Here is a 14462-nt window from a genome sequence, read left to right as displayed (position 1 = left end):
GTTAAGTCCAGCCTTGGCTTCCAAGCTGACGTTTTTCTACATATGTGCTTGTGTATCATGGACAGTAAGAGGGGGCAGGCAAGGAGAGAATTTCTCTCTTTGGGGATCAATAGAGTGTTGTTATTATAACGTCTAAAACGTATGATGGTCTGTCGATAAATCAATAACAATATCAATGAAGTCAATGTTTATGTAAAGAAATCAGAATTCAGGAAAAGCCAGGGGCCGGACCGGAGTGTAGGGGGCGTGGCCAGAGACAGCTGACTGTTCCAAATCATGGGTGCATGTTACAAGTCCGGAACATATTTTAACTTAGTACTAACTTAGCATCATATTTGATGTGATTCGACTGAATATCCCAGGTTTCCATCTCTCATGCATCTGGTGTGACGTGTTTGTCAGACTCTCAGGCTGGCGCAAAGAAATCTTACGGGAATTGAACGTCTCACTCCGGTCAGCTGAGCAAAGTTGGTAACCTTGGTATTGTGTGTAGGAGATTCGGTATAACTATAATTTCGTTCTCCATTTACATGCCGGAAGTGTCTTTAAGTGTTATGTAGTTTTTCCTGAAACGCAAAAATAAAACAAAGCAATTAAAGCCAAGCAGTTGCTGAAATTCTGCCGTAGCGATTGAAGAACTTTTGTCGGAAGTTGGATTCGAACCCACGCCTTACTTCGGAGAACAGAACACACCTTACTTTGAAAGGCCATTTACGCTGCGTGGGAGGCTTTAGACCGCTCGGCCATGGGGCAGTTTCCAGTTGAACCCTAAGGAGTAGGTTAAGTCCAGCCTTGGCTTCCAAGCTGACGTTTTTCTACATATGTGCTTGTGTATCATGGACAGTAAGAGGGGGCAGGCAAGGAGAGAATTTCTCTCTTTGGGGATCAATAGAGTGTTGTTATTATAACGTCTAAAACGTATGATGGTCTGTCGATAAATCAATAACAATATCAATGAAGTCAATGTTTATGTAAAGAAATCAGAATTCAGGAAAAGCCAGGGGCCGGACCGGAGTGTAGGGGGCGTGGCCAGAGACAGCTGACTGTTCCAAATCATGGGTGCATGTTACAAGTCCGGAACATATTTTAACTTAGTACTAACTTAGCATCATATTTGATGTGATTCGACTGAATATCCCAGGTTTCCATCTCTCATGCATCTGGTGTGACGTGTTTGTCAGACTCTCAGGCTGGCGCAAAGAAATCTTACGGGAATTGAACGTCTCACTCCGGTCAGCTGAGCAAAGTTGGTAACCTTGGTATTGTGTGTAGGAGATTCGGTATAACTATAATTTCGTTCTCCATTTACATGCCGGAAGTGTCTTTAAGTGTTATGTAGTTTTGCCTGAAACGCAAAAATAAAACAAAGCAATTAAAGCCAAGCAGTTGCTGAAATTCTGCCGTAGCGATTGAAGAACTTTTGTCGGAAGTTGGATTCGAACCCACGCCTTACTTCGGAGAACAGAACACACCTTACTTTGAAAGGCCATTCACGCTGCGTGGGAGGCTTTAGACCGCTCGGCCATGGGGCAGTTTCCAGTTGAACCCTAAGGAGTAGGTTAAGTCCAGCCTTGGCTTCCAAGCTGACGTTTTTCTACATATGTGCTTGTGTATCATGGACAGTAAGAGGGGGCAGGCAAGGAGAGAATTTCTCTCTTTGGGGATCAATAGAGTGTTGTTATTATAACGTCTAAAACGTATGATGGTCTGTCGATAAATCAATAACAATATCAATGAAGTCAATGTTTATGTAAAGAAATCAGAATTCAGGAAAAGCCAGGGGCCGGACCGGAGTGTAGGGGGCGTGGCCAGAGACAGCTGACTGTTCCAAATCATGGGTGCATGTTACAAGTCCGGAACATATTTTAACTTAGTACTAACTTAGCATCATATTTGATGTGATTCGACTGAATATCCCAGGTTTCCATCTCTCATGCATCTGGTGTGACGTGTTTGTCAGACTCTCAGGCTGGCGCAAAGAAATCTTACGGGAATTGAACGTCTCACTCCGGTCAGCTGAGCAAAGTTGGTAACCTTGGTATTGTGTGTAGGAGATTCGGTATAACTATAATTTCGTTCTCCATTTACATGCCGGAAGTGTCTTTAAGTGTTATGTAGTTTTGCCTGAAACGCAAAAATAAAACAAAGCAATTAAAGCCAAGCAGTTGCTGAAATTCTGCCGTAGCGATTGAAGAACTTTTGTCGGAAGTTGGATTCGAACCCACGCCTTACTTCGGAGAACAGAACACACCTTACTTTGAAAGGCCATTTACGCTGCGTGGGAGGCTTTAGACCGCTCGGCCATGGGGCAGTTTCCAGTTGAACCCTAAGGAGTAGGTTAAGTCCAGCCTTGGCTTCCAAGCTGACGTTTTCTACATATGTGCTTGTGTATCATGGACAGTAAGAGGGGGCAGGCAAGGAGAGAATTTCTCTCTTTGGGGATCAATAGAGTGTTGTTATTATAACGTTGTGGTAACTTTACTTAATAAATAAGCACCTGACCACGAAACGTGTTTAAGAACACTTTATATGCACGCATTTGTACACTTACACAAACGGATGGCAGGAGCTACATAACATGTGCCTTCTAGCATCGTAACCAAAACTTATTGAAAATAATCTAGACACCTGACCGGAAACTCTGTTAACATTTGCTGTACAAAAACTATACAGTTTTCCCACTAGGTGGCAACATTGACCCATACATACATTACAGATTTAGATTACAACATCCCTCCCCCTTTAAGTTTACAACTGCTTCACATTTTCCAGGTTACTTGTTTTCTCTATATACATAGAAACCATATTAACAATGTTAAATCTCTTGCATTAACTAACTATATCTTCTTCCAGAACTTAGGTGCATTATAACTGCACCTCTTTCTTAAAGGTTTAATCTATTAGGAGGTTTGCGAGGACGCTGTGATCTGCGCACAACTCTCGGTGAAACTTCGGTTATAATTAGTTCAGCGGTTTTGGAAGAATCTACTGGTATGGGTCCAACATTAATTGGTGTCTCCACTTCTGCAAGGGACACAGACATCTCGGTGTGCGAAGCTCTCTCTGGCTCCGTCTCAGGATCATTTTCACTTCCTGGGAAATGACTTAGAGATGGCAAGTTTGTATCACAGAGATTTTCAGTACGCGCATCGTAATCATGTTGTGTCCTCACGTGATCCACATGTCTGCGTACTACACGTCCATCCGCTAGCTGCACAACATATGAGACCGGACCACTTGGTTTTAATACAGTCCCTGATAACCATTTCTGACTGCTTGTTTTACTGAAATCCCTCACATAGACTTTATCCTCTGGTTTAAATTCTCTCTCATGTGCTTGCTGGTTGAATTTCTCCTTTTGCTTTTCTTGTTTTCTCTCCACCCTTGCTTCCATGTTAGGGCGCAGCAAATCCAACCTTGATTTGGGCCTGCGTCCCATGAGCATCTCGGCTGGTGAGCGTGCTGTAGTGGATTGTGGCGTGAGACGATACTGAAACAAGAAACGTGAGAGACGAGTACTCAGTGAACCTCCTGTCATCTTTTTCAGACCTTCTTTCACTGTTTGTACTGCTCGCTCTGCCAACCCATTTGAGGCAGGATGAAAAGGTGCTGTACGGATATGATGAACTCCATTTTGCTTCATAAACTCTTGGAACAGTTCACTTGTGAATGTGGTACCATTATCTGTGACAAGCTTGTCGGGGAATCCATGCACTGCAAAAATCTGCCGTAGTTTCTCTATTGTTACAGCTGCCGTGATGTTGTGCATTATGTGTGCCTCTATCCATTTAGAGTGTGCATCCACCATAATCAAAAACATTTGTCCCAAAAATGGTCCCGCAAAATCTAAGTGCAACCTAGACCAAGGTCTAGCAGGCCACTCCCATGGATGTAAAAGTGCAGGTGCAGGGGAGTTCTGATTCAGCTGGCATTGTCTATCAGACTTCACTTTGTTCTCCAAATCCTGATCCATTTTTGGCCACCATACATAGGATCTCGCTAAACTTTTCATTCGTGACACCCCTGGGTGTGCCTCATGTACTTCCTCTATGATCTGTGAACGGCCAGGGGGTGGTACAACAACTCTTGCACCCCAAAAAATGCAGCCTCCTTGCAGGCTTAATTCTAGCTTCCGTTTTGCATAATGTCTCATCTCCTCCCCCTCCAAAATACTTGGCCATCCATGCAACAGATACATCTTAACTTTCGACAACAACGGGTCCCGCTCAGTCCATTGACTAATTTGTTTAGCCTGCAGTGGTATGTCAGCTAACCATTCCAATGAAAACACAGTTTCTGGAGGTACAGGTGCAACAGCCGCAAGTTCAGGTAACGGCAACCGACTCAGGGCATCAGCATTTGCATTATCCACACCCATTCTGTACACCAGTTTGTACTGATAAGCTGACAATGTGAGTGCCCATCACTGTACTCTAGGCGAGGCCTGTGGTGAAATGCCTTTCTTCTCTCCCAACAGACTTAACAGAGGTTTGTGGTCAGTGAAAACTGTGAATGTCCGACCATAGAGATACTGATGAAAACGCTTCACAGCAAAAACCACAGCCAGACCTTCCTTGTCCAATTGTGAGTATCCCTTTTCTGCTGTACTCAAAGTACGCGAAGCAAATGCAATAGGCCTTTCTGACCTATCGTCCATTTTGTGAGCAAGGACTGCCCCTACTCCATACGGGGATGCGTCACAGGACAATATGATCTCTTTGTCAGGATCGAAATGGACCAACAGTCTGTCTGAGTGTAACAGCTCTTTCACAGCCTTGAAAGCCTGCTCTTGCTCCTTTTTCCAATGCCATGCAGTGTCACCCCTCAGTAGCTTGTACAAAGGGGACATCACAGTTGAAAGGTCAGGTAGAAACTTACCATAGTAATTTACCATTCCTAAAAATGATCTAAGTTCAGTGATGCCTTTAGGGCTTGGAGCATCTTTTATAGCCCTGACTTTTCCTTCCACTGGCTTAAGTCCTTCCGATGTAATTTCATGACCCAAGTAAGTCACGCTTGGTGCCAGGAATACACACTTATCCCGCTTCAGCCTTAACCCAGCTCTTAAAAGTCTTTCTAAAACCTTTTCCAAGTTTGCTAAATGTTCTCCCTCAGTGGCTCCTGTGATCAATATATCATCCAGATATACAGCCACTTGCTGAATGCCTTGCAACACTATGTCCATAGTTCTTTGAAAAATCGCTGGACTGGATGCAACACCAAAAACCAGGCGGTTGTATTTAAATAACCCTTTGTGAGTGTTAATGGTTACATATTCCTTAGATTCATCCTCTAGCATCAGCTGTTGATAAGCCTGACTCATGTCCAGTTTTGTGAAAAATTTACCTCCAGCCAGGGTAGCAAACAGGTCTTCCACTCTTGGCAGTGGGTATTCATCCAAGGTTGAGACTTGATTTACAGTGAGTTTATAATCCCCACATATTCTCACAGTTTTGTCTGGTTTTAAAACTGGAACAATAGGTGCTGCCCACTTGGAAAATTGTACCGTTTCTATAATGCCCAGTCTCTGCAACCTCTCTAGCTCTTCTTCCACTTTGCTTTTCATTGCATAGGGCACTGACCTTGGTTTGAAAAATCGTGGGGTGGCATTTGGGTCAACATGCAATTTTACTGTCACCCCTTTTAAAGTACCCAGCTCATCTCGAAAAACATCAGAGTATTTCTGCAGAATGTCCTCTACAGTGCGTACAAATTTAATTTCTTGCCAATTTAACTGAAGTTTTCTAAGCACATCACGTCCCAAAAGGCTAGGACCGCTACCTTTAGCTACCACCAATCTAACAGCAGCTCTCTGACCTCCAGTACACATGTGTACGTGCAACTCCCCCAGATGTGGAATGGATTGCCCTGTATATGTCCTGAGGTTCAAATTTGTAGGTCTAAGTGTGGGAGGGTCTGACCTCCAAGTGCTTTTGTAGGTATCTTCACTAATGACTGATGTAGAAGCCCCTGAATCAATCTCGAAAGTAATGTCTTGTCCGTTTACGTCCAAAGTGGCGTAATAAGGTACAGGAGGAAAATCACCACTTCGTATTCCATACATATTGTAGGCACATGCCGATTCCTCAGCTTGATTCTCCAAATGATTCGTTGCTGCCCTAAACTGTTTTGCACTTTTCTGTCCAGGGTTGCGTTTAAACTTAGAAGTCTTACATTGTTTAGCTAAATGTCCAACTTTTTTGCAGGAATGACAAACACTCTCCTTGAATTTGCACTCGTTTGCATAATGCTTCCCCCCACAGCGAAAACATTCAACGATTTTAGGCTGTTTACCAGTCTCTTTCCGGACCTGATGCACCGTTGCTGCCTGTGAAACCGCATGTCCCCTCTGAATGTCTTTTGCATTACTGTCAGCCATTTCAATACCCTGAGAAATATCAAAAGCCTTCTTGAAGGTTAATGGCGGTGTCTCTCCCAGCAACCGTCTTTGAATAGCCTCATTATTAATACCGCAAACAAGTCTGTCCCGAAGCATGTCATCCAACACTGCTCCGAAATCACAGTGCTCCGACAACTGCCTTAGCTCCGCCACGAAGTTAGCCACAGACTGACCTTGCTTCCTGAAGTGACTGTGGAACTTGAAACGCTGGACTATCACAGATGGTTTCGGATTGTGGTGATTCGCCACGAGTTGGACGAGGTCGTCGTAAGGAATCTCTCCCGGTTTCCGCGGCGTGGCTAAATTCCGTATTAGCTTGTAAGTTTTAGCACCGCACACACTCAAGAGAATGGAGCGCTTTCTGTCTCCATCAGAAATTCCATTTGCAGAGAAAAAGTGTCCTAACCTTTCTTCGTACTCTGTCCAATCCTCGGTTCCCTCCACGAATTCACCCACAGTCCCGAAAGTAGTCATCTTGCCAGCACTCCCTCCGCGCGAAAAAAAAATTCACCTCGTCGCCAAAATATGTGGTAACTTTACTTAATAAATAAGCACCTGACCACGAAACGTGTTTAAGAACACTTTATATGCACGCATTTGTACACTTACACAAACGGATGGCAGGAGCTACATAACATGTGCCTTCTAGCATCGTAACCAAAACTTATTGAAAATAATCTAGACACCTGACCGGAAACTCTGTTAACATTTGCTGTACAAAAACTATACAGTTTTCCCACTAGGTGACAACATTGACCCATACATACATTACAGATTTAGATTACAACAAACGTCTAAAACGTATGATGGTCTGTCGATAAATCAATAACAATATCAATGAAGTCAATGTTTATGTAAAGAAATCAGAATTCAGGAAAAGCCAGGGGCCGGACCGGAGTGTAGGGGGCGTGGCCAGAGACAGCTGACTGTTCCAAATCATGGGTGCATGTTACAAGTTCGGAACATATTTTAACTTAGTACTAACTTAGCATCATATTTGATCTGATTCGACTGAATATCCCAGGTTTCCATCTCTCATGCATCTGGTGTGACGTGTTTGTCAGACTCTCAGGCTGGCGCAAAGAAATCTTATGGGAATTGAACGTCTCACTCCGGTCAGCTGAGCAAAGTTGGTAACCTTGGTATTGTGTGTAGGAGATTCGGTATAACTATAATTTCGTTCTCCATTTACATGCCGGAAGTGTCTTTAAGTGTTATGTAGTTTTGCCTGAAACGCAAAAATAAAACAAAGCAATTAAAGCCAAGCAGTTGCTGAAATTCTGCCGTAGCGATTGAAGAACTTTTGTCGGAAGTTGGATTCGAACCCACGCCTTACTTCGGAGAACAGAACACACCTTACTTTGAAAGGCCATTCACGCTGCGTGGGAGGCTTTAGACCGCTCGGCCATGGGGCAGTTTCCAGTTGAACCCTAAGGAGTAGGTTAAGTCCAGCCTTGGCTTCCAAGCTGACGTTTTTCTACATATGTGCTTGTGTATCATGGACAGTAAGAGGGGGCAGGCAAGGAGAGAATTTCTCTCTTTGGGGATCAATAGAGTGTTGTTATTATAACGTCTAAAACGTATGATGGTCTGTCGATAAATCAATAACAATATCAATGAAGTCAATGTTTATGTAAAGAAATCAGAATTCAGGAAAAGCCAGGGGCCGGACCGGAGTGTAGGGGGCGTGGCCAGAGACAGCTGACTGTTCCAAATCATGGGTGCATGTTACAAGTTCGGAACATATTTTAACTTAGTACTAACTTAGCATCATATTTGATCTGATTCGACTGAATATCCCAGGTTTCCATCTCTCATGCATCTGGTGTGACGTGTTTGTCAGACTCTCAGGCTGGCGCAAAGAAATCTTACGGGAATTGAACGTCTCACTCCGGTCAGCTGAGCAAAGTTGGTAACCTTGGTATTGTGTGTAGGAGATTCGGTATAACTATAATTTCGTTCTCCATTTACATGCCGGAAGTGTCTTTAAGTGTTATGTAGTTTTGCCTGAAACGCAAAAATAAAACAAAGCAATTAAAGCCAAGCAGTTGCTGGAATTCTGCCGTAGCGATTGAAGAACTTTTGTCGGAAGTTGGATTCGAACCCACGCCTTACTTCGGAGAACAGAACACACCTTACTTTGAAAGGCCATTCACGCTGCGTGGGAGGCTTTAGACCGCTCGGCCATGGGGCAGTTTCCAGTTGAACCCTAAGGAGTAGGTTAAGTCCAGCCTTGGCTTCCAAGCTGACGTTTTTCTACATATGTGCTTGTGTATCATGGACAGTAAGAGGGGGCAGGCAAGGAGAGAATTTCTCTCTTTGGGGATCAATAGAGTGTTGTTATTATAACGTCTAAAACGTATGATGGTCTGTCGATAAATCAATAACAATATCAATGAAGTCAATGTTTATGTAAAGAAATCAGAATTCAGGAAAAGCCAGGGGCCGGACCGGAGTGTAGGGGGCGTGGCCAGAGACAGCTGACTGTTCCAAATCATGGGTGCATGTTACAAGTCCGGAACATATTTTAACTTAGTACTAACTTAGCATCATATTTGATGTGATTCGACTGAATATCCCAGGTTTCCATCTCTCATGCATCTGGTGTGACGTGTTTGTCAGACTCTCAGGCTGGCGCAAAGAAATCTTACGGGAATTGAACGTCTCACTCCGGTCAGCTGAGCAAAGTTGGTAACCTTGGTATTGTGTGTAGGAGATTCGGTATAACTATAATTTCGTTCTCCATTTACATGCCGGAAGTGTCTTTAAGTGTTATGTAGTTTTGCCTGAAACGCAAAAATAAAACAAAGCAATTAAAGCCAAGCAGTTGCTGAAATTCTGCCGTAGCGATTGAAGAACTTTTGTCGGAAGTTGGATTCGAACCCACGCCTTACTTCGGAGAACAGAACACACCTTACTTTGAAAGGCCATTTACGCTGCGTGGGAGGCTTTAGACCGCTCGGCCATGGGGCAGTTTCCAGTTGAACCCTAAGGAGTAGGTTAAGTCCAGCCTTGGCTTCCAAGCTGACGTTTTTCTACATATGTGCTTGTGTATCATGGACAGTAAGAGGGGGCAGGCAAGGAGAGAATTTCTCTCTTTGGGGATCAATAGAGTGTTGTTATTATAACGTCTAAAACGTATGATGGTCTGTCGATAAATCAATAACAATATCAATGAAGTCAATGTTTATGTAAAGAAATCAGAATTCAGGAAAAGCCAGGGGCCGGACCGGAGTGTAGGGGGCGTGGCCAGAGACAGCTGACTGTTCCAAATCATGGGTGCATGTTACAAGTCCGGAACATATTTTAACTTAGTACTAACTTAGCATCATATTTGATGTGATTCGACTGAATATCCCAGGTTTCCATCTCTCATGCATCTGGTGTGACGTGTTTGTCAGACTCTCAGGCTGGCGCAAAGAAATCTTACGGGAATTGAACGTCTCACTCCGGCCAGCTGACCAAAGTTGGTAACCTTGGTATTGTGTGTAGGAGATTCGGTATAACTATAATTTCGTTCTCCATTTACATGCCGGAAGTGTCTTTAAGTGTTATGCAGTTTTGCCTGAAACGCAAAAATAAAACAAAGCAATTAAAGCCAAGCAGTTGCTGAAATTCTGCCGTAGCGATTGAAGAACTTTTGTCGGAAGTTGGATTCGAACCCACGCCTTACTTCGGAGAACAGAACACACCTTACTTTGAAAGGCCATTTACGCTGCGTGGGAGGCTTTAGACCGCTCGGCCATGGGGCAGTTTCCGGTTGAACCCTAAGGAGTAGGTTAAGTCCACCCTTGGCTTCCAAGCTGACGTTTTTCTACATATGTGCTTGTGTATCATGGACAGTAAGAGGGGGCAGGCAAGGAGAGAAATTCTCTCTTTGGGGATCAATAGAGTGTTGTTATTATAACGTCTAAAACGTATGATGGTCTGTCGATAAATCAATAACAATATCAATGAAGTCAATGTTTATGTAAAGAAATCAGAATTCAGGAAAAGCCAGGGGCCGGACCGGAGTGTAGGGGGCGTGGCCAGAGACAGCTGACTGTTCCAAATCATGGGTGCATGTTACAAGTCCGGAACATATTTTAACTTAGTACTAACTTAGCATCATATTTGATGTGATTCGACTGAATATCCCAGGTTTCCATCTCTCATGCATCTGGTGTGACGTGTTTGTCAGACTCTCAGGCTGGCGCAAAGAAATCTTACGGGAATTGAACGTCTCACTCCGGCCAGCTGACCAAAGTTGGTAACCTTGGTATTGTGTGTAGGAGATTCGGTATAACTATAATTTCGTTCTCCATTTACATGCCGGAAGTGTCTTTAAGTGTTATGCAGTTTTGCCTGAAACGCAAAAATAAAACAAAGCAATTAAAGCCAAGCAGTTGCTGAAATTCTGCCGTAGCGATTGAAGAACTTTTGTCGGAAGTTGGATTCGAACCCACGCCTTACTTCGGAGAACAGAACACACCTTACTTTGAAAGGCCATTCACGCTGCGTGGGAGGCTTTAGACCGCTCGGCCATGGGGCAGTTTCCAGTTGAACCCTAAGGAGTAGGTTAAGTCCAGCCTTGGCTTCCAAGCTGACGTTTTTCTACATATGTGCTTGTGTATCATGGACAGTAAGAGGGGGCAGGCAAGGAGAGAATTTCTCTCTTTGGGGATCAATAGAGTGTTGTTATTATAACGTCTAAAACGTATGATGGTCTGTCGATAAATCAATAACAATATCAATGAAGTCAATGTTTATGTAAAGAAATCAGAATTCAGGAAAAGCCAGGGGCCGGACCGGAGTGTAGGGGGCGTGGCCAGAGACAGCTGACTGTTCCAAATCATGGGTGCATGTTACAAGTCCGGAACATATTTTAACTTAGTACTAACTTAGCATCATATTTGATCTGATTCGACTGAATATCCCAGGTTTCCATCTCTCATGCATCTGGTGTGACGTGTTTGTCAGACTCTCAGGCTGGCGCAAAGAAATCTTACGGGAATTGAACGTCTCACTCCGGCCAGCTGACCAAAGTTGGTAACCTTGGTATTGTGTGTAGGAGATTCGGTATAACTATAATTTCGTTCTCCATTTACATGCCGGAAGTGTCTTTAAGTGTTATGTAGTTTTGCCTGAAACGCAAAAATAAAACAAAGCAATTAAAGCCAAGCAGTTGCTGAAATTCTGCCGTAGCGATTGAAGAACTTTTGTCGGAAGTTGGATTCGAACCCACGCCTTACTTCGGAGAACAGAACACACCTTACTTTGAAAGGCCATTCACGCTGCGTGGGAGGCTTTAGACCGCTCGGCCATGGGGCAGTTTCCAGTTGAACCCTAAGGAGTAGGTTAAGTCCAGCCTTGGCTTCCAAGCTGACGTTTTTCTACATATGTGCTTGTGTATCATGGACAGTAAGAGGGGGCAGGCAAGGAGAGAAATTCTCTCTTTGGGGATCAATAGAGTGTTGTTATTATAACGTCTAAAACGTATGATGGTCTGTCGATAAATCAATAACAATATCAATGAAGTCAATGTTTATGTAAAGAAATCAGAATTCAGGAAAAGCCAGGGGCCGGACCGGAGTGTAGGGGGCGTGGCCAGAGACAGCTGACTGTTCCAAATCATGGGTGCATGTTACAAGTCCGGAACATATTTTAACTTAGTACTAACTTAGCATCATATTTGATGTGATTCGACTGAATATCCCAGGTTTCCATCTCTCATGCATCTGGTGTGACGTGTTTGTCAGACTCTCAGGCTGGCGCAAAGAAATCTTACGGGAATTGAACGTCTCACTCCGGTCAGCTGAGCAAAGTTGGTAACCTTGGTATTGTGTGTAGGAGATTCGGTATAACTATAATTTCGTTCTCCATTTACATGCCGGAAGTGTCTTTAAGTGTTATGTAGTTTTGCCTGAAACGCAAAAATAAAACAAAGCAATTAAAGCCAAGCAGTTGCTGAAATTCTGCCGTAGCGATTGAAGAACTTTTGTCGGAAGTTGGATTCGAACCCACGCCTTACTTCGGAGAACAGAACACACCTTACTTTGAAAGGCCATTCACGCTGCGTGGGAGGCTTTAGACCGCTCGGCCATGGGGCAGTTTCCAGTTGAACCCTAAGGAGTAGGTTAAGTCCAGCCTTGGCTTCCAAGCTGACGTTTTTCTACATATGTGCTTGTGTATCATGGACAGTAAGAGGGGGCAGGCAAGGAGAGAAATTCTCTCTTTGGGGATCAATAGAGTGTTGTTATTATAACGTCTAAAACGTATGATGGTCTGTCGATAAATCAATAACAATATCAATGAAGTCAATGTTTATGTAAAGAAATCAGAATTCAGGAAAAGCCAGGGGCCGGACCGGAGTGTAGGGGGCGTGGCCAGAGACAGCTGACTGTTCCAAATCATGGGTGCATGTTACAAGTCCGGAACATATTTTAACTTAGTACTAACTTAGCATCATATTTGATGTGATTCGACTGAATATCCCAGGTTTCCATCTCTCATGCATCTGGTGTGACGTGTTTGTCAGACTCTCAGGCTGGCGCAAAGAAATCTTACGGGAATTGAACGTCTCACTCCGGTCAGCTGAGCAAAGTTGGTAACCTTGGTATTGTGTGTAGGAGATTCGGTATAACTATAATTTCGTTCTCCATTTACATGCCGGAAGTGTCTTTAAGTGTTATGTAGTTTTGCCTGAAACGCAAAAATAAAACAAAGCAATTAAAGCCAAGCAGTTGCTGAAATTCTGCCGTAGCGATTGAAGAACTTTTGTCGGAAGTTGGATTCGAACCCACGCCTTACTTCGGAGAACAGAACACACCTTACTTTGAAAGGCCATTCACGCTGCGTGGGAGGCTTTAGACCGCTCGGCCATGGGGCAGTTTCCAGTTGAACCCTAAGGAGTAGGTTAAGTCCAGCCTTGGCTTCCAAGCTGACGTTTTTCTACATATGTGCTTGTGTATCATGGACAGTAAGAGGGGGCAGGCAAGGAGAGAAATTCTCTCTTTGGGGATCAATAGAGTGTTGTTATTATAACGTCTAAAACGTATGATGGTCTGTCGATAAATCAATAACAATATCAATGAAGTCAATGTTTATGTAAAGAAATCAGAATTCAGGAAAAGCCAGGGGCCGGACCGGAGTGTAGGGGGCGTGGCCAGAGACAGCTGACTGTTCCAAATCATGGGTGCATGTTACAAGTCCGGAACATATTTTAACTTAGTACTAACTTAGCATCATATTTGATGTGATTCGACTGAATATCCCAGGTTTCCATCTCTCATGCATCTGGTGTGACGTGTTTGTCAGACTCTCAGGCTGGCGCAAAGAAATCTTACGGGAATTGAACGTCTCACTCCGGTCAGCTGAGCAAAGTTGGTAACCTTGGTATTGTGTGTAGGAGATTCGGTATAACTATAATTTCGTTCTCCATTTACATGCCGGAAGTGTCTTTAAGTGTTATGTAGTTTTGCCTGAAACGCAAAAATAAAACAAAGCAATTAAAGCCAAGCAGTTGCTGAAATTCTGCCGTAGCGATTGAAGAACTTTTGTCGGAAGTTGGATTCGAACCCACGCCTTACTTCGGAGAACAGAACACACCTTACTTTGAAAGGCCATTCACGCTGCGTGGGAGGCTTTAGACCGCTCGGCCATGGGGCAGTTTCCAGTTGAACCCTAAGGAGTAGGTTAAGTCCAGCCTTGGCTTCCAAGCTGACGTTTTTCTACATATGTGCTTGTGTATCATGGACAGTAAGAGGGGGCAGGCAAGGAGAGAATTTCTCTCTTTGGGGATCAATAGAGTGTTGTTATTATAACGTCTAAAACGTATGATGGTCTGTCGATAAATCAATAACAATATCAATGAAGTCAATGTTTATGTAAAGAAATCAGAATTCAGGAAAAGCCAGGGGCCGGACCGGAGTGTAGGGGGCGTGGCCAGAGACAGCTGACTGTTCCAAATCATGGGTGCATGTTACAAGTCCGGAACATATTTTAACTTAGTACTAACTTAGCATCATATTTGATGTGATTCGACTGAATATCCCAGGTTTCCATCTCTCATGCATCTGGTGTG

The 14462-nt window shown here is 43.7% G+C and overlaps 1 protein-coding gene across 1 annotated transcript in view; it reads right to left on the bottom strand.

Annotated features, from left to right (window-relative positions):
• The window catches only part of LOC125751586 (dual specificity protein phosphatase MPK-4-like), a 44745-nt gene extending 37799 nt beyond the window's left edge, over positions 1 to 6946 (bottom strand). The window contains exon 1 of the mRNA XM_049030597.1: positions 6807 to 6946. The gene's annotated coding sequence lies outside the window, so the exon portion shown is untranslated. The remainder of the gene's footprint in view (positions 1 to 6806) is intronic.
• Between the last annotated feature and the right edge of the window lie 7516 nt (positions 6947 to 14462).

Source organism: Brienomyrus brachyistius, chromosome 11 (genome assembly GCF_023856365.1).
Source record: "Brienomyrus brachyistius isolate T26 chromosome 11, BBRACH_0.4, whole genome shotgun sequence".
In the NCBI taxonomy this organism is placed as follows: Eukaryota; Metazoa; Chordata; class Actinopteri; order Osteoglossiformes; family Mormyridae; genus Brienomyrus; species Brienomyrus brachyistius.
Note: the sequence above shows the minus strand (reverse complement) of the source record. Positions and strands in the feature narration are given on the sequence as shown.